Source organism: Peromyscus eremicus, chromosome 1 (genome assembly GCF_949786415.1).
Source record: "Peromyscus eremicus chromosome 1, PerEre_H2_v1, whole genome shotgun sequence".
Lineage (NCBI taxonomy): Eukaryota > Metazoa > Chordata > Mammalia > Rodentia > Cricetidae > Peromyscus > Peromyscus eremicus.
This window is the reverse complement of record NC_081416.1, coordinates 50,346,522-50,365,654: the sequence shown is the minus strand read 5'-3', so window position 1 is coordinate 50,365,654 and position 19,133 is coordinate 50,346,522. Positions and strand designations below refer to the sequence as shown.

The following is a 19,133-nucleotide window of genomic DNA, read 5'->3' as shown; positions in this document are numbered from 1 at the left end:
GAGCTGGAACAGGGAGGGAGGGGAAAGCAATGAAAGTGGTGCACATATTTTAATCTTCCAAATTCTGCAAAATGAAACACACCCATCTGCCAAATTTCATTTCTTTGTATGCCTTTAGGATAGCTTCTTGCAGGGAATGGAATTTGGTTATATAAAGAACAAGTAGGACTTTTTTTTACAATTTTCTTGGCTTGTTGCCAAGTTATGGAAAAGTCCCTTTTTAAACCTTTGCTATTTACATTGTGTTTCTTATGAAATTCTGAGGCTTCTAGAACAATACCTATTAATAACCAGTCAATCTCATCATTACCTTGTACTAGAGGACCTGGCAGACCCATATGGGCTCTGATATGTGTTTTGTATATATATATATATATATATATATATATATATATATATATATATATATATGATGTTCCCGATTTCTGATGATTTTCTGTAATTGTATAAATAGTGAAGTTAATTCTGTATTATCAGGAATAAATTCAGCAGTTTTGATATGTAAAACAACTCTCTCTGAATATTGAGAGTCAGTAACTATATAGAGGGGTTCCGCGAAGTCCATTAGTACCATAAGAATGGCATACAGTTCTGCCTTTTGTACAGAACTGTAGGGGCTTTGAACCATTTTATTTAAATCTCCTGATTTATATCCTGCCTTTACTGATTTATTTGCATCAGAATAGAATGTGGGGACTCCAGAGATTGTTATTTGCCGTACAATGTGAGGAACGACCCATTCAGTTCTTTTTATGAATTCTATTTTCTTGCTTTCGGGATAACAATTGTTAATCTCTCCCAGAAAGTTACTGTAGGCTCTTTGCCAGTATTCATTATCTTTCCATAAAGAGGAGATTTCCTCATTAGTTAAAGGTACTACAATTTCTGCTGGGTCCATTCCTGTCAATTGATGAAGTCTTAATTTTCCTATTAGAATCAAATCAGAGATCTTTTCCACTTATGTCTTTAATGTCTTACTTGGTGTTCATGGTAGAAATATCCATTCTAATATAATATCTTCCCTCTGCATCAAAATCCCTGTGGGGGGCCGGGTGGTGGTGGCGCACGCCTTTAGTCCCAGCACTTGGGAGGCAGAGGCAGGCGGATCTCTGTGAGTTCGAGGCCAGCCTGGTCTCCAAAGTGAGTTCCAGGAAAGGCGCAAAGCTACACAGAGAAACCCTGTCTTGAAAAACAGAAACAAAAACAACAACAACAAAAAATCCCTGTGGGGGAGTGTCTGGAGGGTAAAATGACCAGAATGTAGTTAAGTTCTGGATTCACATGATCCACATGTGCCTCTCGTATTTTCTTTTTTATTCGAGCCAATTCCTTCTCAGCTTCAGTTGATAATTCTCTTGGACTATTTACGTCCTTGTCCCCTTTTAGGGTATTGGCCAAATTTACTAGTCCATCTTCAGGTATTCCAAAGATAGTCTGTAAGTTGGACATGCTTCCTAACAATTTTTAAAAATCATTAAGAGTCTGCAGTTGATCTCTCCTGAGTTGTACCTTTCGGAGTCTAATTTTTTGTAGATCTATCTTATATATCCTAAGTATATCAGGAGCAATTTATAATCCCCAGAGAGGCAAAACTTTCTTTACTTCTTCAAACATGCTTTCTAAAGTATCTGATTTCAGATCAGTTAATAAGATATCATCCATATAATGGTAAATTATAAATTACCAGATAAAGTGAGAAATCCACAGAGTCTGCTTAAAGGGCAAAGGAATTTATTAGGGGAGAAAAAAAATCACTGCACAGAACAGAATTGTCTCAGGTTCTGAAATGCTGGGGCAAAATTTCATGCTCTTCCAGCCACCTGAGTTAGTCCCACATCCAAATCCCACTAAGAGAGCGAGGAGGAGATTGCCTATGTGCATCTCAGGTCTTAAGGGTTACCAAGAGGCCACACCCCAGGGGCATGGACTTCAAGGTCATAGGCAGGTAGAGCAGTTACCTGCTGCATCTCTAGGGGTGGTGCTTCAAGGTCATAAACAGAACAGCTATCCACTACACATCATCTTCAGGGGTTCATCTGGGCCTGCTCACAAAAGATCATTGCAGTTGGGCTTGTTGACTGTAGAACTTCCTTCTTAGAAGAAGGGATGGGGAGGGTCATAGGACCCTTACCTGAGTATCCAGCCACTACTTCTGAATCACTTGTATGCAAATATACCCTTATTGCCTTTGGCCTTGGGGAGAGGCTAGAGTATATAGGCTGGGAATGGCTAAAAAGCAGGTGTATGAGACCATGGGGGAATCAGCATCTATCCTGGTGCAGATCTTCCAGTGTGGCTGCTTTAAAGTTACACATAGTCCTGTTAGTAATCCCTTACTCATTGCTCTATTAGTTAGCCCAGTAAACTCATTAGTTACCCAGAATGGGCATTCATGGAATTTTACCTTAGTTTATCATAAGGACATTAGAAGGGGAGGTAGACATTGTTTACATTTCTGCCAGGGAAGGAATTTTATTTAAAAAAAAAGAGTTTATTTTATGTGAGAAGTGTGTGTGTGTGTGTATGTGTGTGTGTGTGTATATATATATACAAGTATATGTATACATACACCACATGCAGGCAGGAGCCTATGGAGGAGTTACAGATGGTTGTGAGCTATGTGGATGCTGGCAATTGAACCAGGGTCCTCTTCAAGAGCAGTAAGTGCTCTTAATTTCAAATTTGTCTCTCCATCAATGGGAAAGAATTTTAGCAACACCACCCAGGTAAATGACTCTCACCTTGACATTGTGCTCAATGCCTTCCTCAGGTCTTTCTATAGAGCTTGATGTACCTACTAAGTCTCAGAGCTCTTACCTCATGAGTTGAACCATGCCTCAACTCTTCCTGTGTTTCCCCTTGCCATCACTTAGTCCAGACATTCAACAGAAGCCTTCTGAGCATCATCATTCTTGTGGCATCCCTGTACCATGACTGTATGTCTTAATGTCTCTAGGAGGAAACCTCTGCATGTTCATCAGGGGAAGAGCAGGGATTGGGGCAGGTGTGGATCATAGCCCTCCCCTTTGCAATGAGAATGAGTGAAATTGGAGCAACATGACCCTGACATAGAAGGATAGGGATGTTACTATCAACATTGTTGGCATTGATCTTCCATGTTAGGGGAGTTTTTCTGGAAACAGTCCAATAATAAACATTCTAGGCTTTTTTTGGGTTGTATAGTCTCTGTCCTGCTGTGATTTTAGCTTTAAAAATGTCAACTTGACACAACCTAGAATCACCTGAGGGGAGAATTTCAGTGAAGAGTTGTCTTCATTGGGTGGCTTGTGGGCATGTCTGTGGATAATTGTCTCAATTAGTTAATTGACATGAGAAGACCCAGACACTGTGGGCAGTAGCATTCCCTAGGCAGTAGTTCCTGAATTGTACAAAAGTGAAGAAACTGTGCTGAAAACAAACAAGCAAACAAAGGCGTGAGCACGGTGCAATAGTTTCTCTCTGCTCTTGACTACTGTGGATGTTCTGTGATCAGCTGCTTCAAGTTCCTGCTGCCTTGATTTCTCTGCAGTGATGGACTGTAGCCTGGAATTGGGGGCTAAAATAACATTTCTCTCCCTAAGTAGTTTTTTTCCCCCCAAGGGACAAGGGATTATTCTGGATTAAAGTTTCAGGGTACAGTCCATTATGGCAGGGATGTCAAGGCAGCAGGAGCTTGAGGTGGCTGGTCACATCACATCCACCGTCAGGAAGCGTAGAGTGATGTACGCTTTTGCTCAGTTCCCTTCCTCCAAAAGAGGAGTTTGAAAGAGAGCAAGGAGGGATATATGGGAAGGTTTGGAGGTAGGAAAGAGAAGGGGACAGTGATATAATTATATTACAATCTCAAAAATAAGTAATTAAAAAATCTGGCTTATTATAAAATGTCATCTTAAACTATGTAACAGAAGACTTGATAAACAATTTTCTATCTGGTGGTGATAAGATAGTGTGATTGTTTGTCTCAGTTGCAAGCTTGATGAGATCTGGAATCTCCTGGGAGACTGGCCTCTGGGCATGTCTGTGGAGTATTATCTCGTAGACTAATTGAGATAGGGAGATCTAAGTAGTTTTTGTCAGGTATTTTTATCACCTAACAGAAATGAAAGAGAATGCCTGGTGTTGGACTCTGTTGTTGTATTAAGAAAGGAGCCAGGGAAAAATCAATGGGTGCAGCTGCTGTGTAATAAAACTATTTGTAAAAATACATGTGCTAGATTTTCCCTCAAACTTTAGTCTTGTAGCCCTGTCCTGGAGGAAGGTGTGGAATCTTTGGGTCTAATGGCTTGGTGGAAGGTCTTTAGATCCTTTATGGCATTAGGTATTCTTCGTGTGACTCCTTCGGTAGTTGTACAAGAGGGTAGTATTAACCCCTCGAGGTGAAAACAGCTATGTCCCACCCCTTTAGACTTCTCTAATGGCCATGGCAGTGGTTTCCAGCCCCTGAGGTGGGAGAGTGGCCAGGCCTTGCCCTACAGGGAAAAAAAAAGCTCAAGATCAGGCCACAAAATCCCACCAATCCCTGAGTGTGCCCTAAAATCAAGCCACAAAATCCCTCTATTCCTAGGCCACCCTGGACAGCTCTGCTCCCCAAGACACCCATTTCAAAGCCTGCCTCCTGCTTGATTCTTTGCTGCTTCTCCCCTGAGCAGAGGCAGCCACCCTTTTGTGTCTCTCCCAAATCTCTTGTGTGAGGTTTGTTGTGTGGCATAACTTATTGTTGTGTGGCATGACTTATTGTTGCGTGGCATTGTATTCTTTGGCTGCTGACTTCCAGAATACCTTTCCCTTTAGGGTTGTAACACGTTCGTTGGGGAAGCCTTTCCCTTCAAAGCTCTAACACTTAAAGGTAGTTGTGAAAAGAGCTAGTCTGGTCCCGCCGGCCCTCCTCTGCTCCTGGACTGACAAGTTGGGGTGCACCTGAATGAGAGCTTCCACCACCACTGTCTTCCATTTGCTGAAATGTCTTCCCTAGAGCTGAGTAGATAGAGATGCCATGCTTTTGAATCTCCAAATTGTGAGTGAAGTAGATTTCTCTTCCTCATAACTAGGCGATGTCATGTACTTTGTTATAGTGATGAACAGCTGACTAAACATGTCGTGTCCCCTTTGCAGAGCCCCATACTCCTTGAGATCCAGGACAATGTCATCTTCTTTATTAAGAAATTTTCTACTCACTCCTCATGTTATCCACAGAACCCCCTCCTCCCTCCTCCCACCCCCAGCCCTCTTTCCCAAGCCACCCCCAATGTCATCTTCTTCACAATATTTACCCAACTCCTGACATGAAAAGAGCTTTTAACATATGAAATAAGCTTTCAATAAATACTTATTAAGTAAATAAGTGATTACAGATCACATTTCTAGATATTTATTCTTCCAACCCACAAAATCTCATATATACATGTTTATGTGTACACTAAGGCTAATTTATAGGCTCCACACCACCAATTTATAAATGTCTTGGGAAAAAAATAAATGCCTTGGGAAGACCTGTTGGTTAAAATACATATTAAATTCCTATTTATTTGGTCAAGTGATTTATCAAAGTGAATCATATTATAAGATTCAAGGTGCAGGTAGTGGGTAGGTTATTTCCTCATTTGTAAGGAAGGGAGATCCTGGACTAGGAAAGCCCAGAAGGAGGAGGACTGCTCTGGGTTCCAGTGAGAGATGCTTCTAGAATCTTTAGACTTGCTTAATTATGCGGTAGTTTTTACTTAATTTTTCTTTGAATGTCTTCCATATGTCTTCTGGGCTCCATGTGAGCCATGGGCAGGACCTGTTTCCCTGGAAAACAAAGACACCAGAAGGAACATTGAGTGACAGGAGGAAGGTTATGCTCAGAGGGATTAGACACCGTGTGACTCTACCTGCTTCTGTACAGAGTAGAGAAACAGAAAGACCCCCCCCCCCCCTTTAAACTACACTCACCGATGGGTATCACCAGTCCTGTTCAGGGACTTGAACAGAAAGCAAAGAGCAGCTACTACAAGATACGTCAGTCCACCCCCAAGTATTCCTGTGCCCTGGAAGCAGAATGAACAGAGAAGACATGAAAGCAAGTTTGGACACCAACAAATTTAATTTTGAATCTGTCTCTATGGCTTTGGGAAGTCCTCCATTATTTCTCAGTTGCATTGGGGAAAATGTCTGAGTCTTTAAGAGGATCCAGTGTGGGTGGAAAAGAGTTTTTTTTTTTTTATTTTTTTTATTTTTTTTTTTATTTTACCTCTCAGTATCAGTGGTGTTCTAAGGAAGAGGAGCCACTGCTCAGGCACATAGTTTGGTAGTTTGATCAGGTGGAGAGGTGTAGTCTGCCGTCAGTGAGACAGTGAAAGTGCTCTGTGTAGGAAGTGAATAGTATTTGTGCTGTGAGAGGTGGCTCAGAGGTTAAGAGCACTGGCTGCCCTTCCAGAGGTCCTGAGTTCAATTCCCAGCAACTATGTGGTGTCTCACAACCATCTGTATTGAGATCTGGTACCTTCTTCTGGTGGGCAGACATACATGCAGGCAGAACACTGTATACATAATAATAAATGAATATTTAAAAAAAGAACAGAGAAAAGTGAGATATAGGGAAAAGGAGGTATGAGCATCATGAGGGAAAAAGGCCTGCAGAAAAAGTGTCCTGGGGGAGGGGAGACTTCCAACTACAGTTAAGTGCCACATCTTCAGTGATGTGTGGTTTTCTGGTCCTGATGTAAACCTCTACTGTTGCTCTGAGCCTCCAGATAAAGCCAGATCCTGAGACCATCTGCTTCCCTAGGACAGTGACACTTTGATGGGGAGAGCAGGAAGAAGTGAGGCTTCTCTTTGGCTGGTGAAAAATGTCCAATGAAGTGATTCCTAAATTGAACTAACTCAGCAGAGGAGGGAGCCAGGGGTGTGGCCCTGATTCTAGGCAGGCAGGAAGGCAAGGGAAGCGCTCTTGGAAGCCACAGGAACCACTGAAGATATGTCAGTTTCCTTGGAGACAAATGGCGTGACCAGTCACCGGCAATGCCCTGCTAGATAGGGAACTAGAAGAAAATGAGAGAGAGAGCAGATTTCAAGTGCAATAATGAAAGCTTTTCAAGTTGTTTATGAGGCATATTCAAGCACTGGGCTTCCATGGCTAGATTAGAAATACACCTGAACTGGATCTCAGTAAGTACTAAAGAGCTGAAGGCTGTTTGTTACTAACGCAAGGTAAAGATGAATTAGTGGCAGAGGTTAACAAAGCTGTAAGGTAAATTGATAGTAATCAATTCCCTCCTGGCTGAAAGCTAACAAAACTGAAAGGTAAACGGACTGCAATGAGTAATGATTAGTCTGTCCCAAACACAATTCTGAGTTCTAGGCTACACAGTAAAACTTTTAGGCTACTACAAGTTCAAAACAAAACAAAACAAGGATTATTCATTTCCTCTTTGGTTGGCCTGAAAAGCTGGAGTGTCACTTATGTGCCCAAGGCATCTGCTTGGAAGGAGTGAAGCTATTCCAAAGAGAGATACTCTATTTAAATATAAATCTCCAGTGAAACTGAAAGACGGACTTGGTGGTGGTGGCAGCAGCTGCTGGATCTCTTTATTTGTTCTTCTACTCAGGGTAGCCATGTTGAAGAAATCTTTCTCTTCATTTCACAATTGTCTCTTTAATTGACATCTTGAAGACAGTAGTCCAGCTTAACTTGTTAGGACTACCTGGGCCCAGGCTTGTACCCTAAAACTATGATGTCACTTGAGAGGAGGTCAAATCTGTACATAAGTGTAAATGTAAAGACCAGAGGCCCTGGGTACCTGCTTCTGTTGTCCAGGTGTGTTTCTAGTGTACTTTATCAAGTGTATCATGTCCCTTTCTCTTTTTCCACACCCTTTGTCTCAGCAGCTACCAAGATCTTCAGGTTGCCTTCCTGCATTGTTTTCTTTTCTTTCTAATGTTGGTAAATTTCTCTCAAGTCTCCAAAGTTCTCATCTGAATCTGTTTTAAAATTGTGTGTGTGTGTGTGTGTGTGTGTGTGTGTGTGTGTGGTATTCTTACATGTGTGGAGAGGATTGTGGTGTGTGAGTGTGTTTCTGTGTGGCGGGGCAAGCTTCAGGAAGTATGGGGTGCAGCGACACAGAAGAGGGACCAGGATGGACGAGGAAGAGGCTGTGGTTGGCTGTACATGTGGAAGGATTGCAATTCCAGGGGACACAGAGAGTTCAATGACAGGTACAACTTCTAGAGCAAGACCCAGCCCCCCGCCCCCCTTGAGCCATCAGCGTCTCCCCTTCCTATACCCCAGACCATAATCCAGCTCTGTGGACACAGGGAGATAGCCACTCTGCAAAAACATCATTGTCTCCCAAGGGACTCTCACCTCTGCACAGTAGCTGCATTTTCATACAAGTTTTGAAATCATATGCATGCATTCTCTCTTCCTAAGACCAGCAAACTGGACTGAATCCCTCCCAAGGGCAGCCATCCCACTGAGACTTCCCCTTGTAAATCAAGAGACTTACAGAAAACATCCTGAAGTTGGCACCCACTGGTCTCCTGCTTGGCTCTTTTACGTTCTGAAGAATTTAGGATAAAGCAAGATTTTGAAGAAGTTTAACTGAGTAGAATCAATTCCTGAATTGTAGAACACCAAACTAAAAGAAGTAGAAGGTGCTGATGATACCAGACCAAGGGAAGTCTTTATATATATAAAGAACGTGAAGGCAAAGTGAAACCATTTGCTCGGCTGCATGTGGAGGACTGACATTTTTGGTTCGTCTCCAATTTCTTTTTGGCTCTGAGGTTCAGTTTTGTTTTTCTCTAACAGAAGCCTTTCAAGGAAATAGCTGTGGTTTGGTTTCATTCTTTCCTGTTTATGTCAGCTCAAAGCTACTTGCTTCATTGGTTTTGTTTACTCATGAAATTTTCAGCCTTTCCTGAGCTGACTTAGTGGGTAAAACTACTCCCCGCTAGGCTTGACAACTTGGATTTGATCCCTGGGATCTGCGTGATTGAAGGACATAACTGACTCTCAAAAATGGTCTTTTGACATTCACACATGCGCCATGGCAAATACTCCCCCATGCATACAAAGTAGATAAAGTGTACATGTATACACACGGGTGCAACACAAAAACTACATGAATAAACATTATTTATTTCTTTTTTTGTGTGTGTGTATAAGCATTTGCTGACTGTATGTCTGTGCACCATGTGCACGCAGTGCTCTTGGAGGTTAGAAGAAGGCATTGGGTCCTCCTGGAACTGGAGTTACAGGCTATTGTGAGTTGCCATGTGGATGCTGGGAATCAAACCCCTCTGGAAGGTCAGCTAGTGCTCTTAACCACTGAGCCATCTTTCCAGCCCCAGCTTCTACTTTTAAAGCAAAATTTAGAAGCTTTGACTCAGAAGGATAAATCTAAAACATTGACAAAAATAAAAATTTTAGACCTTTAATAAATTTGTTGAATTAAAAAAATAAATTTGTTGAATAGTGCTAGTTATTACAGCTATTCTGATATACAAGCATATATACAATAATAAATTAACCATTTAATCAAGACCAATAATCATAAGACCAAGGTTCCAAATGGCAAGACTGTCCAAACGGCAGGCTAAGTTAGCAAAAGCCTGAAATATAAACAATAGGAAACAAATACATATCTGTGTATATTTTAGCAAAATATCTCAGTCTTGGTATAAATCTGTGGTAAAAACAAAATTCTCCACTTAAGTACAGGAAGATGGAATGGTATCAGTTAAGTCACATATTTAAGTTAAAACGTCAGAAGATGACAGGAAGCAATTTATGGGTTCAGATTGTCTTGTAATTTTTCCAGGACTCCAATAGATAAATATTGTACAGAGCATACACATAAATTCTTAAATAGCCACCATATGCACTTACTAGACATTTTAAAAGTCAAGCAACTGAATAGTTGCCTTTCCTAGTGTCCTCATCACTTGCCATTCCCTGTAACACAGTTAATGTTATAATACCAAAATGTATAACAGCGTTGACAAGAAAATGTATTACATATCAGCAATTTATACCAATAGAAAAATGAGCCCATTTCAATAGTGACAAGATATATGTTTATTTTATATGGATCAAGGATGAGAAATCATGCAAAATAAACATTACTCCACGGACATTTTCTTGTCTTCCCACTTCATCCTGTATCAGTTTTACCTCTGGTTAGTGAAGCAGAGAAATGAGTATTTGAATTCCATTATTGATTCTCGAGCGCATGTACAGGTTAATCTTTTAAGTTAGTCTAGCCAACGGTCAGTTTAGTGCTCACATATGGGTGGCTCAGGATGCAAAGGGTGTGTGCTGGCACTCTGCTACTTGTCTTTTTCTTCTTTTAGTCCATCTAGGCCTCCAATCCCATGGGATGACTCTACCCAGAATTACGCTATATTTTCTTCCTTACTTAAATCCTTTTTGGAAACCCTCGCACAGACTCCGCTGGAGGAATAACTAACTATCTTCTAGCTGATTCTAAATCCTGTCAAACTGAAAACAAAGATTAACCGTCCCAGATGCAGTCCTAGCCACCATTCTATTGTTGTGAAGAGACACCATGAACAAGACAACGCTTGCCGTTTACAGTTAGCTTAAGAAAATACAAGTACAGTGAGGGACTTCGCATGGTGTTATGACCTACCATCTTTGGTCATGGGAAAAGAGCCAAGAATATTCTTCCCAGGCCTTTGTTTTTACCATGAGATGATGGGAACATGCTAGGGCATGACCTTCATGTTCTCGCTTTCAAGTGCTTTCACTTATCATAGTTTATGCAATTCTTTCTAGAGGGCCACCTTGTGAGAAAAACATTCTGCGTTCTGCCCCATCTTTCTTTAGGATTTCTAGACCTCTAATTTTATGGCCATTGGATTACATTTTCCTATTGTGTATTTCTTGGGAGGGAGTTTTCTTTCTCTCTCTCTATGTATTCATCTGTGTGTTTCCAGGAAGCCTCTATTTCACAATCCCAGTTTTTGCAATGGAAACTCCCTTGTTGTTCTTGGTAACTAGGGAGGCCAGGCTCAGGGCATGCATAGAATTTTAAACTCTGTATTCCTATCTCAAAAGATAAACTCTCACATCTTTCTCCAATACAATCAGACATTTAAGCGGGCATCAGCGAGCAATGGTCAAGATGGAATATGGGTTGCTGGTCTGCAAGCACTCTAGCTGTCACCTCCCATGTCTGTCTCCCTCCTTGGTTCCCAGGTCTGGACCTGAGGGTGGTGGGGGTTGGGCTATGACCCTGTACTAAAGTACACAAGACTCGGAAGGAGGCAAAGAGGCGGGGAGTGCAGGGCCAGGGCCCAGGGACGCCCTCATTTTGATGGCCACAGTCTGCAGATAGTCCATTTGGCATCATCATCAGTGGCTTCTGCTTTCTTGACCTGGGTATGATGAGTCTGTGATATAATGCCACTGCCTTCCTGGGTGTGGTGGGCTGTGACATAATGCCACTGCCTTCCTGGGTGTGGTGGTCTGTGACATAATGCCACTGCCTTCCTGGGTGTGGTGGGCTGTGACATAATGCCACTGCCTTCCTGGGTGTGGTGGGCTGTGACATAATGCCACTGCCTTCATGACCATAGAAGTGGAGGTAATCAGCGTGTAGGGTCCTCCCAAGTTGGTTTCAGAGCCCCTTTGGTTATCTGTTTGACCCGGACAGTATCACTGGACTTGAACAAGGGGAAGCTGGTGGTGGACTTGTGTTGCTTGAATTTCTAAAGGTCTTATAACAAAAAAAAAAAAAAAAAACTGGAGCCAGATATTGGTGTAAATGCTGAAAGATTAGAGATGCAGTTTTGTCCTTGGAAAAAGGTATCTTTGCTGAAATACTTTTGTCCGGAGAATGGCCCTAGCCAGATATATGTTAATGAAAAATAAATGCAGCTGGGGACAGTTGTCCAATTACCCCAAGTGTATAGGGAAAGTTGTGCCCAAGATTGAGGTGCAATCATGAGATTACATGTACACTAACATGGAAATGCACGGTAAATGGGGAGAATCATAGCTGTTACTGCACAAGAAGTTTACAGAAAGAGACAGCCAGTTCATTCAAAAGGCAGTAATTCCATAACGCCTTGCATGATGATTTCCTTTAATAGAACCCTTAATTGTGATAGGTTGACTTCTGAACTCTAGTTGTCACTGCTGTATAATCTCATGGACTTTCGCTACCAGTGGCAATACATGTTGACATCTAGGTGTCTGGGTTTGGGAGGATTATAGTTTTAGGTGCCAATATCTGGTTTTGTCTTTGTGAGTGGGTGTTTTGCTCCTCGGTTTCTTTGCCCTCTCTGGTTCTTAGGAGAGTGTGGTGGCTATGTGTTTCCTGATAGGAAATTGTTTTGGGATCCTGATAGGTTTGTCCATCAGGGGTTCCAGGTAAAATGTATTTCTAAGTATTGCAAGCTGATACTTAGGAATGGGTATGGGTTAGGAGGGGGACTGAAGGGGTCCACTGGAGGGAGGAAAGCAGGGGTTCCCTAGGAATGGGAGCAGAGAGTGAGGAGAGGCCCAAGCAGGTGGTCTCCTACAGAGCTAGGATGAGACGGGGGGGGGGGGGGGGGGGGGGGGGGGGGGGGGCTGGATTTGGAGGATGGAGGGAGAGGTGAAGATCTACAGTCAGCCTACCTGCTTAGCTGGCTACAGTGGCATGCTGGGGCCCAAAGAATGCCGGTTGGTGTTGGAGGCTGGGATAAAGTAGGGGGAAGGGAGTTTGGAGAGGCAGATCAGTGTGAGCTATTCAAAAGGGGTGGGTTGGGGGAGGGAGGCTTCAGCAGGTGGTCTGCTACGGAACTGGGGATAAGACTAGGGGTTTTGGAGGAGCTGAGGGAGAAGTGAAGGACTGTAGTTAGTCCACCTGCTTCCCTGGCTGGAGTTGCATCCTGTTATCTTTTCTTTTTTTTTTTAATTTTATTTATTTATTATGTACACAGTAAGAGGGTGCCAGATCTCATTACAGATGGTTGTGAGCCACCATGTGGGTGCTGGGAATTGAACTCAGGACCTCTGGAAGAGCAGTCGGTGCTCTTAACCTCTGAGCCATCCCTCCAGCCCCCGCATCCTGTTATCTTAATGACCAGAGAGCTCCTCTAAACATTTCTGCTTTAGACAGTTCCTTTTGTTCTTTTGTTTACAGAAGTTTCTTTCCCCCAATGTTCTCCTGCCACCCTCCCACTCAATTTAAAGCATCCTATAAAAATCCAAACTCCCTTTTGGTGGGGCTGCTCTTCCTTCTCTTGGAGATGGCCTGGCAGTTCCCGTTTCAGTGAAGCCTTGTTCTTTGACCTCAGTGCTGCTCCAGCGGTCTAGATCGCTCACAGACTTCACAAGAATAACTTTTAAGAGATCATTCTGATGCTTTCTCTCCCTAGAGCCCTTCCAAATGTGAAGCTCCAGGGAAGTTCCCATCCCTGGCCTTAAATGACTCACTCAAATGCTGCTGCTTTAGCTGGCCAGCTTGCTTCTGTGCTTTCCTCATCCCCTACTGTATCAACACCAGAAGAAGCCACATCCGTCCGTCCGTCACTGTGTTCGTTCTTTCCCTCCCCCATGCTGTTTTGTGTAAGAGAAAACTTTTTACAAAGTATCTCTGCGGAAAGCCCCAAGTTTCTGGAAGTCGAGGACTCCATCACAGCACCCAGCATCACCCTCTTCTCGTCTATGAACAGAGCCTCACACATATCAGGTGCTCAATCCATATTTATTACATAAATGAATGATAACAAGAATAAAATTGCATGACTAGGTAGTTGTTTTCTGCTTTACAAGTTCACAAGCAGAAAACCAAATACAGGGTGTATGTATGAAACCATGCACATGGATGCTGACACTACATAATGCATGAATACCAGCTGAATTTTCATCTTCTTAGTGAAGACTGGCAGGGCTGAGCTAAAGAATATCATGTTGTTAGGGTTCATTCGAGTCCTAACACAGGCAAGGCAAGGGTCTACTTCTGAGCTCCACCTGTACCCTTGAATGCACTTACTGGGAGAGATATCTCCCTAGGGTTTTAGGAAAGGAAGAAGCGGGATGATGTACATCTGGAAGGGAAATGACTTATTTTAGCCTCTAGGCTTGCTTCTTAGAATGCTGGATCTCTCTGGAATGATCCTGTTGATTATCTCTCTCCAATTGAGTTGTCCTCTATGTTTTCCATGATGATTGGGGACTGGGAAAAATATACCTAGGAAACACAGGCACAGAGATCCTTAGTAATAAAGATGCAAGAAGGATGTGCAAACCTGTAGGACTCAGACACTGTATGACTCTTCCTGCCTTTGGGCAGAGAGCCAGAAACGGGAAATCCCTTCTAGAGACCACCCTCTTAAGGAGTATCTCCCCCCCCCCCCCCCCCCCCCCCCCGCCCCAGAGCCTCAGGACTCACGTTATTGGTGTTATTGGTTTGATTGTAGGTGAATGAAAAGCCATTCCTGGAAGAGCTCTGGGCAAGGCATTGTATAAAGCAGATGACAAGTATGCTACCAAAAACTATTAAACCAGGGATCTGGAAATAGAGTGAATGGAGAGGACATGAATGCTGATCTGGATGTGGGAGTGTCTGAGCATAAACTGTGACTTTGCAATGGGTCACCCCTATGGCTTTGGGAACTTCCACATCCTCTCTCAGCCATAGGTAAAAAGTCTCTCTGGGTCTTTGAGAGTCCCCAGGATAGATGAAAAGGAATGGCTACTTTACTCCCTTATAGCCAGTGCCTCTGTAAAGAAGAGGAACCATCTTTATGTGAGGCAAGCACCTTGGCAGGTTGCTCAGATAGAGAGGGAGGCCTGAGGGTGTGGTCTTGTACTCGGAGAAGGAAAAGGCTGGAAACCTGTTGCCATCCAGAAGGAGGTCGCCTACCGTCTGACAACTTTTCAGACTACCTTGCAGAAGGCCTGGAGCTGAGGCAGTGGCGGTGGGTAGGGCCACAACTTGATTAGAAATGCTTAGCTATGTATACCTCTGGCTTTCCAGTTAAACCTAACATGCTAGGAACTGAGAGATAGATCTGGGTGGGGGCCAGTCACCCTTTGCTCTGCTTCTCAGTCAGGTCACAATGAGTACACCTTTTCTGCCTTTCACTATTACTTATTTGTTTAGTTGGTCTATTTGGGACTGCTAGGCAAATTTGGTGATTAGAGCCTGGACTCTGACCCTGACAGCTCTAGTTTCTAGAGTGAAACAGAGTAGCTTCTCCGGGTAAGAGTGAGTAGGATGTAAGGCTATGGACAAGAACAGACAGAAAGTGAGATGATTAGAAGAAAGGTTCCATGAGCAACATTGGAGAAAGCAAGGCCAACATGCAGAGAACACGGAGAGAGCAGGGCCTTCACCAAACATCTCCCAGGGGAGAGGATGATTTCAACTCCAGACAGGGTACCTCAGCTTCAGCAGAGGGTAGTTTTTTGGCTCAAATACAAGCCTCTGCCGTTGCTCTGAGCATCTAGAGGAAGCTAGATCATTTAACAGTTTATCCCACAGAGATATTTTGAAAAGGGGAAGGAAGTGAGGCCTCTCTTTGGATTGAGAAAAAGAGTCAGTGAAGTGATCCCCAAAGAAGAGGAACCAGGAGGAACCTATGCTTAGTTAAGTCCTTCGCTCAATTCTCTCCAGAAATTACAATGAGTGTGTGTGTGGGAATCCCACAGCTCCTGGGGGATAAGGTCCTTCATATGCCAACCTAATGCCTTTTCTTCGCTATATCCCAGGCTTGGGTTCAAGCTCTGTGGACTCAGTTGGGACATATCCACCCCGCAAGAACTCTTTTCCTGGAAAAGCAGACCCAGAAATAACAACAAACTTTGTACAAGCTTTCACAAATGGAAGCTGACACTCATTCCCTCCAAGACCAGTAAACCGGTCAGCTCACCCACTATAGATTTCCCCTTATAGATCAAGAGGTACTTACCAACGTCATCTTGCAGCAATGGTTGATAGCCAGACTGCTGCTAGTCTTCTTGGGTTTCTGTATAAATTTGAGAAAGTCACTTTCACTTTCCCTTTGAACTGCTTTAGAACAATAATGTGCTAGGCTAACAGGGACCAAAATATCCCTGGTCTGAGAACAGTCTGTGCAATTAGTTGGCTTATCCCATAAGCAAACAGGAAAATCCCCAAACAGCTATTTCCCACCTAAGGAATTTTTTGCTTGGTAAAGAGTACAGTGCTAACCTGAGACAATTGCTTCATCTTTGTCTATAGAAATAAATAGACATATTTAAATTCTTTAATCCAAATACCAATTTATTGTACAAGTAACATGACTACACATATCCATGGATACTCTTCAGGGCTTTCTAGGGTGTGGCTTCAGGCTTATTCTCACGTGTGCATCACCTGTGTTTGCATTGTGGGTCGCAGTTAAAGAACTTGCAGAGGTGAGCACAGGGAGGGCATACCATCTGAACATGCAGGTGGGAACTGGAGTAATGCTGGAACATACTAGATATTGCCATAAAGCCGGAGGCTAGGAGAAGCCCAGAGGAGAGTCTCCTCACAGTCCTCAGAAGGACCCAGCCTTGCTGATACGAGATCAGACTTCCAGCCTCCGGAACTGAGGGGCCATCCATTTAATAAGCTATCCTTTTCCTGTCACTTTGTTACGGTGGCCCTCGAAAGCTCAGAGAGTGTTTGTGAAAATTCTCGTCGCTTAGTGACAGGGCAGCAGCCACTGCTGGCACATCCACCTGACATGTTAGATCGGGATTGATGGAGGTTAAAAGGGAGCAGAGGCAACCCTCAGCAGGGGCAGACTGTCCTCCCATGGGAACAATGGAGGGCATCAGACTCTGCAGGTGTGGAGCCTGTGCACTGAGGCCCAGAGGGTTTGGGCGTTTTAAAGGGCAGAGAAGGGAACTTCTGGAGTGGAAGATTCTATGGGGCGGGGGAGGGGGGAGCTCTTGTCAACAACAGCGGAGGTTGGTCTGTTGGCCCTGCCAGGAGCTTTCAGGCTCCTAACTGTCTGCAGATGTTATCAACATGTCAATGTTCCTGTGGGGAGTTTCTCAGCTTTTAGGTCATTAGTGCTTCCCAGGAATACAAGAGCAGATTTGCATTGTATTTGTTCATACTTACTTTTATTTTTAGCTCACCAGCTTGAGGAAAGTACCAGAAATTCCAGTGACCTTTCCCCTCTACTAGAACTAGGATAGACTTCTCTGTTCTCATAAAATATCTTTATTACCAACATCCTAGGCTACCATGGGCTGCACAAGTGTGTCCCAAATTGTAATTCTGCTTTTTATTTATTCATAAACAAATTTAAAATTAGAGAGTCATATCTCAGTTTTTTTGATTTGACTTTGGAGATTTCCTTCCTGATTTTTCTAAGGTTTTACTCAGCAAAGCATAACTGTCCATAGGGTGTGGTGGTTTGAACGAGAATGTCCTCTCCCATAGGTTCATATATTTGAATTGAATTTTTGGTCCCTAGTTAGTAGAACTGTTTGGGAAGGATTAAGGGGTTTGTCCTTGCTGGAGGAGGTGTGTCACTGGGGGGTAGCCTTTGTGGTTTCAAAACCACAGCATTCCCTGCTCTCTCTCTCTCTGCCTCTCTTTCTCTTCTCTCTGCCTCCAACTTTTGAGTCAGGATGTACACTCTTAACTACTGCTCCAGTGCCATGTCTGCCTGTTTGCTGCCATGCTCCCCACCATGATGATCACAGACTATCACTCTATGAACCTGTGAACCCCCAAATTGAATGCTTCTATCTATCTATCTATCTATCTATCTATCTATCTATCTATCTATTTATTATTTATTTATTTAAAATAAGCTGCTTTGGTCATGGTGTCTCTTCAGTGCAACAGGAAAAAAAAAAAAACAAAAAACAAAATCAAGACAGGTGGAGGTCACCAAGTTGACAGGTAGCAAATCAACACAGCTGTCACTCAACACAGATCTTGGTCCCTTGCCTGTTTCTGTCACAGAGAACTGGAGCAGGCTCTCTCCTCTCAGTAACCCGGTCTCCTCGCATGCTTGTGGCCTTTTTTCTGACTTGCTTTGTCTTCCCTCTTCTGGTCTCAGTGGTGCCTCTTCAGAGCTGCTTCCCACGTTCTTCCCACATGATTATGGAGAACAGTTAGCTTTCGCTTCCACCCTCTACACTTTGGCCAGTCACTGGGATCAGAGGAGGGTGCGTTTCTCATAATCTTGTTCCCTCCACATATTCTGTCCTAAGTGTCTTTGACCTGTCCTGTGTCCTCAAACCACAGCTGCCATACATGTTATTCTTTCTTATCAGCCTTTGAGCACTTAGGAGTGGGACCTGGTTGCCATCTACATGGACAGGTATGTAGAGACCCACAGAGGTTTCCTAGTGAGAACTTACTCAGGGTCAGAGAATCTGAGCTTGCTTTACCCAGAAGGGTTGCTTAAGGGTATGATTTGACCATGGACATGGTTACTGGTGTTTGGAAGGGTCTACACTTGGCTGTGCAGTGTGCTTTGATCTAGCAAGGGGGAAGTCTTTTGCTTTGCCCCTTGGCATTGTTATAAAAAAGCCCTTTTGAAGAGGCAGAGGGGACTGCTGGGTTTTGATCCAGGTCCTCCTGAAGCTACCCTGTATTTCTGTCTTTCTCCTCTTAACTATCTTTCTATCTAAATATCTTTCTATCTAAAAGTTTCTTATCCCTCTCTCCTCCTCATAGGAGCCCTTTAAAAGGTGGGAGCTGGCCTCCCACACAGGTATTTGGTGATTGTGTAATGAATGAGCAAATGATCAAGTCTAGTGGACTTTACCCATGAGCTGCTGAGTCTGGCTGGAGGACCAAGGTTGCACACTGTGGGGAAAAGGAGTGAATGGCTCTTAGACAGGATTGTGAGGCTCCACAATGGAGCCTCATTCTTTGGGTACTAGGGGCTCTCATGGGTCCCTGAGATAGGGATTACACAGCAGGTGAGTGTATTCTAAATCTAGGAACTCAGGACGTCTTTGCATTGGAGGAAATCAATAAAAGACTCTACAAGAGCTTACGAGGATTCCATCTGTTGATATTTACCATTTAATAAATGAAGCAGAGATGTCTACGATGTATTTGTTAGTTGTTGAATTAAAAACACTTCCTGTCAGCGTAGATAAGCGCCTTTAGTGAAAAATAGCCATTTTCCAAAACAAAAATTTAGTAAGAAGATAA

General features: G+C 43.3%; 2 long non-coding RNA genes across 2 annotated transcripts; both read right to left on the bottom strand.

Annotated features, from left to right (window-relative positions):
• Positions 1 to 5,352: 5,352 nt before the first annotated feature.
• Positions 5,353 to 8,708, bottom strand: LOC131897449 (uncharacterized). The gene is made up of 2 exons (XR_009375694.1): positions 8,484 to 8,708; positions 5,353 to 5,787 (listed from the first exon to the last, which is right to left on the bottom strand). It is a non-coding gene; the product is annotated as an uncharacterized LOC131897449 (long non-coding RNA).
• Positions 8,709 to 13,678: 4,970 nt separating this feature from the next.
• LOC131897442 (uncharacterized) lies at positions 13,679 to 16,030 on the bottom strand. The gene is made up of 3 exons (XR_009375688.1): positions 15,907 to 16,030; positions 14,385 to 14,504; positions 13,679 to 14,183 (listed from the first exon to the last, which is right to left on the bottom strand). It is a non-coding gene; the product is annotated as an uncharacterized LOC131897442 (long non-coding RNA).
• Between the last annotated feature and the right edge of the window lie 3,103 nt (positions 16,031 to 19,133).